Raw genomic sequence first — 11,085 nt, forward strand, 5'->3', positions numbered from 1 at the left:
TTTTAAATGTTTAATTATATATTACAATATTACAGCACTATAGTAATGTAATATGCTGATCTTAAGAATGGGTACCGTTCGCTCTCACTACAGATACTTTGTAAAATAATGAAAAACATGCTGTACTAAGAAACATACTGTGTTTGTACATGTAACTGCCCATATACAGAGTATCCTGGGAAGATGGTTGACAACTTAGGGAAGTAATAGACGAAAGACTCTAAGTAAACTTTACCATATCAATACAGTTCCAAATCCCATCCATTGCAAGGCTACAATTACTAATGAACTTATGAGTGAATTATGAGAAGTCCATTCTCTTTCTTAAGAAATCAATAATTTTATCTCCATAATCATTAAGTTTTGAACCCAAAATGATGTAACATTTATATATAAAATTCCTTCGCGTCACATCACAATGTTATGCCTTTTTCACTTAGGACATCCTGTATATTCCAGTCACTCTACTTCACTGTCAGGAATATAATCATTCACACATAACATTCTGCAAATATTGCCAGTACAGCATGTACGGCATATAAGGTGTTAAATCCTGGTCATCCTGATTAGTATTGATCCAGTTGTGTATTTGATGGAGATAGTTGGCAGAGATGAAGTTAAGCAACATAGAGTAGTGCTTAGTCTGCGTATGCTTGGAGCGTAAATCACCAGTTTTCTGCCACCGCCTCACCCACCTGTGGAATTCTTATATCGTTAGGTGAAAGAATGTCGCTTTTACGCGTTTTTTCCCTAACCAGACAGTTATCAACGCCCCTTCCTGCTCATTTGATTGACAAGTGTAGTCATACTGGACAGCTGATTTGATCAATAACCAAGGAGACTCATAACCCAAGTCAATTAACCACAAACTAATATATAATTTTTGGTAGTGATCTTATTCCATCAGATGACCACTAACTGACTACCGATGGGCATAGTCCGATAACGGATAGAATAAAATTTCAGTTTTCTAGAATGTCGCTGAATATTGCCTAAATCTTTATTTACACGTTTATTTCGTCCTGGCACACATCATAATATCTGATCCAGATCCCGTCTGAGAATCACTAAATAATTCCATGCAAAAGTAAGACGTGTTGTCCAAGAAGGTCAAAGTATATGAGAGTACAGAAACCTCGCTTGTCATTTGCTCCTCCTCCAAAACCATATCAGTATTTTTGTATTTGTCTATTTATCGCCAGTCGTCTCAGACATGAAAGGCGTGGTCACAAACGGATTGCCTCCATGTTCTCCTGTCCTCTGCCATCTGGCTGCTCTATCTGTAACTCATATCTCTCTCCACCCCATCATACCATATGATTCTCGGTCTGACACTCCCCCCCCTCCCCCCGTCTCCTTCACTTCATTCCTTTCACTCTCTATCCTCGCCACATGCCAAACCATCTCAGAGTATTTCTTCTGATACTCTGCAGCAAAGCCACATCAGTACCGCAGCGCTCCTTCAACTTCCTCTTTTGTCAGTCTCTCACTCTCCACATGATCCTCTCAGAACACTCAGTTCCATTGCTCTCACTCTCATTAGGCTGTGAATCCAGACCACGGTGACCACAACCCACCTTCCCACCGTGGTAGCGCTCTTGCCTGTCTGCTCAGCAATGGCCCTCATGGGCAGACCCTCCGCTCGTAGCAGCACAAAACGTTGTCGCTCGACCATTTTGGTTCTTCTGTTTAACGGCCGATAAGAGGACATTTCCCGCGTGCACTTTGCCTGACCGTACCGAAAGGACGTCTTAGCATTAAAATACGTGTTTTTCGATTCATCCTTCCATCTATCTATCTATCTATCTATCCATCTGTAACTATCTATCTATCTGTCTATCTATCTATCTATATTTATATCTATCTTTCTATCTATCTATCTATATCTATCTATCTATCTATCTATCTATCTATCTATCTATCTATATATATATATATATATATATATATATATAAATGCAATCACCCAATAACGTGTGATTCATAGATATGCCGATATCCACAAGGAAAAGGAAACACGATATATCCCGAGCACTTTCGTGTACTCACATCTTCAGGGTAGAGCAAAGTGAAGGAGAACACCTGTCATTTCTATACAGAAAGTAGGAGGGGGAAAGTCCCAAGGAAGCTTACTAAGTCGCTGACAGATACTACTGTTCTAAACTTACATTCTTATTTCTAGCTATTGAAAATAAATACAGTATTAGAATTAATAATATTACATACCTAAAACATAATTCTTGATATACACACTTATGGATAGCAAAGAATTATATGCTTTACGTTAAGCATAACTGAGGAGTGTCCTAGCATTAAGATCTTAAAGGATAATTAGGATTTGGGAAGAGGATTATCAAGCATGGACCTGTTGACGTCCCCAGATTTCTCTCTCTCTCTCTCTCTCTCTCACTCTCTCTCTCTCTCTCTCTCTCTCTCTCTCTCTCTCTCTCTCTCTCTCTCTCTCTCTCTCTCTCGCTCTCTCTCTCTCTCACACACACACACAATTTTGCGAAATAATCTAATCAAATACAGAGTCATGCTTAACTGTAATACTACCACAAGCAGGTGGCAGTTCAATAGAATGTTGAGCCATGGTGTCAATATTAATCAAATCATCTGCAGGTTACCGGAGTTTGTATGCAACATAAAACTCTGCAGTGAAGGGTTTTATTAATTCATCGAGCCTACTACACTGGATGAGTGGGTAGGCACGTGGCTTGGTGGGTGGGTGGGACAACTGATAGGGGAGAAATAGGTTCCTGGTGGATTAGGTCCGTGGGGTAAACAGATCCATTGCTGGAATAGGTCTATATGAGAAAAGTATCTCCAGAGGTGAAACTGGTCCAATGGTGAAAATAAATCAGTGAAGGAAATGGGTTTATGAGGTGTTAATTACTCCAAGGGGGAAAAGTAGTGAGTGGGGAGAGAACTCCTGGCAGATGGAGCCAGAGATGGGCTTATGTGCCACTTCTGTACATCACTGAACTGCAAGTTTATTTCGCACCCTCATTTTCGATGTTTCAAACCCCTAAGGGCTCCGTGCATCCCTGGATAAGGTCCACTGTTTTAGTGTAAATTAAATCTGTTTCTGCTGATGTTGATGTTCGGCCCGAATTAACAAAATTCCAACTCGATCATGTCAGATGAAAAGCTAAGACAGTCCAGATGTAGGGGACAGTTACGAACCTTTATTTCAAATTTCTTCATTCATGCAGAGTTCTCAGTGGACATGTCAAAGTGAATACTCCACAAACTTGAACACTCCACATACCTCGAGGACTCCATTAGTTCATACCCTGACCTGATCTCCAAAGCATATATTTTATTGTGGTTATCGCCATGCGTTAATATCAAACTATAGAAAAATCTCTACTAGTCAGAAGTTTGTCAAACGTGTGAGTGGATAGTGAGATGAGTGAAGTCTTTAATGTAAGTGTGGGACTGAAACAGGGATGTGTGATGTCTCCATGACTGTTTAATATATTCATGGATGGGGTTGTAAAGGAAGTGCAAGGTAGCACAGTGGAAGTGGGGGTTGCTCTAGTGAATGAGGGTGAGGTGTGGAAGATTCCGGTGTTGTTGTTTGCTGATGATACAGTATTGTAGATTGAATATGAATGGCAGTTGCAAGGTTTGGTGAATGAATTTGGGACAGTGTGTAAGAAGAGGAATCTGAAAGTTATGTGAAGAGTAAAGTTATGGGGTTTGAAAGGAATGAAGTCACAGAATGCACAGTGAGGTTGGATGTTGAGGATATGGGGAATGTGAGTGTATTCAAGTACTTGGGTAGTGTGATGAATAAGGATGGACGTTTTGGGGACGAAGTGCTTGAAAGGGTACAGCAGGGAATGAAGGTTGTTGGTTCACTGTAAGCATTGATGAGAAATAGGGAGGTGAGTATGGAAGTTAAGAAGTTGCTGCATGATGGTATTGTGAGCCCTACCCTGACGTATGGAAGCGAGTCATGGGCCTTGCTAGAGGGGAACAAGTTAAGAATGAGAGCAGTGGAAATGAGTTACTCGAGAGGAGCATGTGGAGTGACATGAAGGGACAGGTTGACGAATGAAGAAGTGAAAGAACGTTGTGGGGTGGAGCTGGATGTGGTTGAGAATATTAGGAGAAATACACTGAGGTGGTTTGGACATGTGGAGAGAATGGAAAATGATAGACTGACTAAGAGGGTGTACAGTATGATGGTGAAGTGGAGGGAGGGAGAGGGAGGTGGAGACAGAGGATTAGGTGAAGGGATGGAGTTGAGAGGTATATGAGGGAGGGAGGAGTGAGTTGGGTGGATGGCAGTCAAATGGTGGGTGATAGAGCGACTTGGAGGCGTTTTGTCTGTGGCCACCCTTTGCAGGATTAGGGCATCAGGCTATAGATAGATAGATAGATAGACTGTCAAACTTTTTTTCCTATGAATTCTTTTCCACCTATCTATTTACTCTTTGGTTGTTTGTTTTATATAAAGCAATTCGTCACTACCTATTGATAGCACTGCTTGTCATATCGACATGTGCCATTCTCTCATCATACTCTTTTCACCTTATTTGGCACAAATTTTCGACCTTTGCAGTTTAATACACGTAGTTCAGAGCTAGAACAAATACAAAAGAACTAGGTAGATGTTGAAGCATGAGATCTGTAATATAGGGTGGCACTAGAGATTTATTATCTAAGGGTGCCACTAAAAGAGCAGCTCCAAGGGATGCTACCTCATCTTTAAAAAAAAAATGATATGACTCTACATTCTTTCAATTTTTTAACCCGCCGTGTGCCAGTGCCGTTTTAAAACGGTCTGACATAATTCTGCGGCCAGTGCCAGTGCCATTTTAAAATGGTTTAAAATAAAAAACTTCACTGTGACTGCATTTTTCAAGATTCGCTGGTAAAAATTGGCTGGCATGTAAGGTAACTGTTCCTCTTCCATCCCCCAGGCTGTCAAGGCCATACACTCACTTGCTCTCCCCGTCACGCTCGCTCTGCCTACTCTGCCTGTGTGCCTCACCCAGTGCTGTACATAGTAAAGGCATTTTGTAAATATTTTCATGTAAGTGTAAGTTGTAAATATTTTCTTGTAACTTTAAGGACTATATAGTGAAGTCAAGTTGTAAATACCTTCTTGTAAGTGCCAGGGTTGTACATAATGAAGTCAGGTTGTACCTATCTTCAAGTAAGTGTAAGATCATGCATTCACAGTGAAAAAGACATGCAAATTGTGATCGATGCTGAAGTAATAAGTAAACAGAAAAGTGTACTGAACATTGCTATACCTTCCCAGCATAAATACCTGTGTATACCTTACAAAGAAAACGGCTTTCTCTCACGTACGTGGTAAGCGTGACAGAGCGGCCATACCTGTACACGAGTATGCAGGACTCAATAAATCTCATTTCTGAGCCTAGCTGAGCATTTTAATAGCGAAATTCGTTGTTTCCACATGAAAATCTATCATTTTAGCCAAAAAAAAAAAGTTCGAAAGATGGCCGGCACTGGGGTGACCCATAGGGCTAAAAATAGCCGGCATGTGGCGGGTTAATATCGGTTTGTTGCTACAACTCATCGTTGAAGGCAGAGAAGTCATGGTTTTTTGCCAAACTGAAGTTAGAAGTGTATAGTTGGCGATTCCCAGCAGTTTCCTAACTGTCCTAAATTACTGTATTTTACAAGAATTGCTGGAGAGGGGCGCTTCACGTGATGGCACCAATATGACTCGATAACTTCACTGCCTAGCTATATAAATGGCCCTCAGCATACTCCTTATCCCTCGAAAGAAGGATAATGGATTAAAGAGGCAACTGTAGTCAGTAGTCCACTAGTTTGGCGTTAAGATAAGCATAGGGTTGAAACTACTATTACTGTTACTAATACTACATAGTCAAGAAACCAATACTCCACAAAGAGGTAGTGGTAATATCAGCAACTGCACGTTATTGAGTTAGATTTGGAACACGTTACCGGTTCAGTTTTTTTTATGTTATAATACGCATTAGTATTTTCGGGGCGAAAGCACTATGGACAGAAATTGCCTTAAGGAAATGCTTCATATTATTTAGATTTCACTTAGACCTGGAACTCAAAAATTATTTAAAGTCGTGGGAAAGAAAACTATACTTTATAAATCCAACAAAATTTCTGCAACAATTCCATCACAATTCATCCTCCCACATAATTAGGTTAAGGCATGGTTACTGTCTCGGCGCCCAATATGTTCCAGTAACAATACTAAACATGTATTTTGTAGAAAAATATCACCATACTCAAAACTGACTTAACACCAGACAAGTGTGTTCTTCAACTCCATTAACACCATCAACCATACTGGTACAGCACTAAAAACGTCAGCCACATCACCACACTAACACCATCAGCTATGCTAGTACCACAGTAACACTGTCAGCCACAGCAGCATCATAGTTATAGCCTACTGTGAGTCTTACTGGCACTAAGCTAATCCCGTCAGCCACACCACCACCATAACAACACCATCGGCAAAACCAGCACCACACTAACACTGTCAGCCACACCAGCACTACATTAGCACTGTCAGTCACATCAGCACCACACTAACAACGTCAGCCACACCAGCACCACACTAACACAGGCAGCCACACCAGCACCACATTAACACCGTCAGCCACACAGGAAAGGCACCAACATCGTCAGCCACACCAGCACCACACTAACACCGTCAGCCCCATCAGCACGGCGCTACATTCTCAAGACTTACCAGCAGAGAGTGGATGTTCAGGCAGCAGTGGGTGAGCCAGTCGGTCGCGGAGGGTCACTGGCCAGTGAGTCAGCCAGCCTGGGGACTCCATATTTAATATTTACCAGTCACACCTACACTATCGTACTGACTACAAACCTTCGAAATGAGCAGCTGGTAATGGTGTCGGAGATACTGTATTTCCGTCGATTATTAGCCTGGTCATTAAGTTAAGAACCCTTGTTCTATCTGGCAAAAACTGTTCCTGCTTGACGACAGTGTAGTAGGTGTAGGAGCCTTGTTAAAATACAGCATTCAAAAGTTTTAAAAAGTGTCTTCCTGCATGCTGCACAGTTAAATAAAAAAAAAAAAATGCTTTTTTAGTTGCAGTGAGTTCATAGTACGCAACAAGAGAAAAAGAATGACATAGGCTAAACTGATATTTCTATATTATTACGTGGTCCAACTCACTAGAATGCTCCAATTGGTGTATAACTTACTGGGTAAGTGAGTATCTCAAAATTAATATCAAAGCACTGATGAATATAAAAGTTATGTGGTATACTTAACCATGTCCTCACCGTATGTCTGTATCTTTCCCACTGACTACTGGGACGTGGAGGAAACTTGTCTGCATCCCCAAATTCCAAATTTCGGTAAATCTTGTCATATTCATTACATCTTCCAATCACTCATCATGTTGCACATCTAGGAAAGTTGCTCCTCTTACATAGTCTAACAGTTACATCATTCAAACTTTGCTCAAACTCCTGGCATGTAGCTGAAGTTTCCTGAAGGCATCCTGCTTTGCCTTAAGTACAAAAAAATAAAAAAAATGCTCGGCTGAAATACACTTGGAAGAAATATTATCACTTGCGTTTCCCATCGTTCTTTAGATCAGCAAGTATCCTACTTTTCTTCATATATCTAAGTTACACATAATACTTGAGATTAAAAAAAAAATGTATTTATCGAATGAAATTAGACTACCCATATCAGCCAAAAAAAAAAAAAAAAAAAAAAAAAAATCGTTCTCCAACAGACCAATGCATTGAGGACTAGAATGGAGGAGGCTGTGGCAGAATCGGTAGAGAGGCGGCCTGCAGGCCTAATGGACCCAAGTTCGAATCCCGGCTGGGACAGGGAACAGTTTAAAGATTTGAATTTCTTAAAAAAAAAAAAAAATAACAGACTTTTCTAATCTACAAGATGACCTGCCAACGTGTCATAAAAATACCCCCGCTAATACCAGCACACCAGTCCAGTATGAAACAGCCCTAGCATGTATTCAATATGGACGGTGGGTGTTAGCGCCGAAGTGGTGACATGTGGAGATGTAGGAGGACTACTGGGCCCCAAGGAGGACTACTGGGACTTGGGAATAGGCCCTGAAGCCTTTGCTCAGAGTCGGACAAGTAAAAAAATAAAAATAAATAAATGGGTAGTTTCAGTGATAGCTGAGGGTAGAGTAACTTCATGGCTAAGACGAAAAGACTGATGGCTGCACCTCCCACCAGTGCCACCATAGTCTTCTGTACAGGAGCAGAACGCCGAGATCCGTATTGGGGTATTAAAAAATGTCGAAAGCATAAATACTGAGTGAAAATTAGGAAGCTGGACAACTTAATTTTAGAAGGAAAATAACAATTTCACATACGCCTTGACTTTGACAAATATTTAGATGCCAAATGGGGTATGAACCCATCAGCTTAACCTTAGCTTATCTTTTTTATCACTCACCAGAAGTAATTATACTATAATATTTTTAAAAGACCCACACTTAAACTTCAGTCATCTGGTGAAATTAAACCTAAGCTTCATCAGAAGACGTAACTCATGACAAAAAAAGACTTAACAGAAACTCTTTCTAATACAATCGGCATAAAACTATGGTTAGCATCAAAAATTTCCGAACACTGACCATAAAACAAACCAGGACGAGAAATTAAAAACCTAATTTGATTTAAACGACCAGGAATGGCATCAACTTTCACCCCCAAAGCAGGAACTGTTCAAGAATGGATAACGTCCGCTGCTCTTACTAACACTCGAATTTGAGTATTGAAAGGTAATACGGCCCGATTATTAACATCTAAAAGCCGAAATCCAGACTCCCCTAACTCCTCAGTAGGAACTATAAACGAATCAAATTCCAACTGAGGTAAATCTAAATAATCATAACTTCAGTACCACTGATGCCCATTGGACTTTAAAGTTACACTTGGATTATTAACCTCATCCAACAAATAAAGAAGTCGCAGCAAAGGTAAAGCAATAAAAATCAAAATCAAAGCAGGAAGAACTGTCCAGATCACCTCAATCGTTTGATTCTCTAACAAAAAACGATTAATAAACCTATTAAAAAACAATCTAGATATTATATATCCTACAAGAGTTGTAATAAGAACTAATACTACTATCGCGTGATCATGAAAAAAAAAAAAAAAGTGCTCCTTAAGAGGCGAAGCCCTATCTTGTAATCCCATGTACCCTCAAGTTGCCATTAATTAATTCTAAAAGAGAATAACATTCTCATTCATTGGTCCTAAACTTAGTGCATTTATCTGCCATTTTAGAAATTAAAAACTAAAGGAATTTCCATATATCTATGATCTGCAGGAGGATATGCATGCTTTCAGTCAATAGAAGTAGGGAAATACATGGACAACACAACTACACGATAAGACACTAACCTCTCTCAAAAAATAATGATAAATCCCAATACAACCACTAAAGAGATCATAGATCCAAGAGATGACAAAACATTTCAAGCTGCATAAGCATCGGGATAATCAGAATACCGTCGAGGCATCCCATTCAACCCTAAGAAATGTTGAGGGAACAAAGTAATATTAACTCCCAAAAACACAGTACAAAAATTAATTTTTAACCACTTAGGATTTAACGCCAACCCAGTAAATAAAGAATATCAATGCGCCAGCCCCGCAAAAATTCCAAAGACAGCACCCATCGAGAGCACATAGTGGAAATGCGCTACAACATAGTATCATGTAAAATAATATCAATAGAAGAATTAGCTAACACAACTGTTAATCCGCCTACCGTAAATAAAAAAATAAATCCCAATCCTCAACACAGAGAAGGTCTATAATTAATCTGAGTCTCATGAAGAGTTCCCAACCATCTAAAAATGTTAATTCCAGTAGGAACCGCAATAATTATTGTCGCCGACGAAAATATGCTCGAGTGTCTACATCCATCCCCACAGTAAACATATGATGTGCTCACACTACAAAGCCAAGAATACCAATAGCTAACATAGAGTAAATCATACCTAACCTTCCAAAAGCCTCCTTTTTTCCTGACTCTTGACTAACAATATGTGAAATTATACCAAATGCAGGCAAAATTAAAATATAAATCTCAGGATGTCCAAAAAAATAAAATAAATGTTGATAAAGAACCGGATCCCCTCCTCCAGCTGGATCAAAAAAAGAAGTATTCAAATTACGATCAGTCAATAACATAGTAATCGCACCAGCTAAAACAGGTAAAGGAATTAAACGCAAAATGGCCGTAATAAATACTGACCAAGCAAACAAAGGCATACGATCCATTGTCATCCCTCGTGGACGCATATTAATAACAGTAGTCATAAAATTAATAGCACTCAAAATAGAAGAAACCCCAGCCAGATGCAAAGAAAAAATTCCCAAATCAACAACGCCCCAGCATGAGCAATAGCTGCGGACAGAGGAGGGTATACAGTTCAACCTGTTCCAACTCCACTTTCTATTATCCCTCTCATTAAAAGCAAAGTTAACGAAGGAGGTAACAATCAAAATCTCATATTATTTATACGAGGAAATGCTATATCCGGCACACCTAACATTAAAGGAACCAATCAATTTCCAAAACCACCAATTATAATAGGTATAACTATAAAGCAAATTATAATAAAAGCATGAGCAGTAACTCCTACGTTATAAATCTGATCATCTCCAATCAACCTTCCTGGCTGACCCAATTCAGCCCGAATTACTAACCTCAAAGAAGTTCCAACTATCCCAGCTCAAGCTCCTAAAACAAAATATAAAGTTCCAATATCCTTATGATTTGTTGAGAAAAACCACCGTTCCATTAAAATCTCATAGTGGAATTGTTAACACGTTATATTGAAAATCTAAAAATGTGAGTGTTCACTGAGATTTAGTATATATGTTAGTGTACAAGCACGAGAAGTTTTGATCTTCTAAGATAAGGTGAAATTCCCTACCATATATTTCATTTCAATCCTCAAGGTTTTAAGTTAATTAAACTAAAAGCCTTCAAAGCTTTCAATAAAAGTAAAAACCTTTTAAACCTTGTAAATTAATGAAGGGGCAACTAACTCACCTTTAGATTTACAGTCTAATACC

The 11,085-nt window shown here is 39.4% G+C and overlaps 1 pseudogene; it reads right to left on the bottom strand.

Annotated features, from left to right (window-relative positions):
• Positions 1-487: 487 nt before the first annotated feature.
• Positions 488-9,210, bottom strand: LOC145402699 (cytochrome c oxidase subunit 2 pseudogene; annotated as a pseudogene).
• Positions 9,211-11,085: the final 1,875 nt, after the last annotated feature.

This window comes from Coenobita brevimanus, chromosome 58 (assembly GCF_032717465.1).
Source record: "Coenobita brevimanus isolate Jiangsu-jjx chromosome 58, ASM3271746v2, whole genome shotgun sequence".
Classification (NCBI taxonomy): domain Eukaryota; kingdom Metazoa; phylum Arthropoda; class Malacostraca; order Decapoda; family Coenobitidae; genus Coenobita; species Coenobita brevimanus.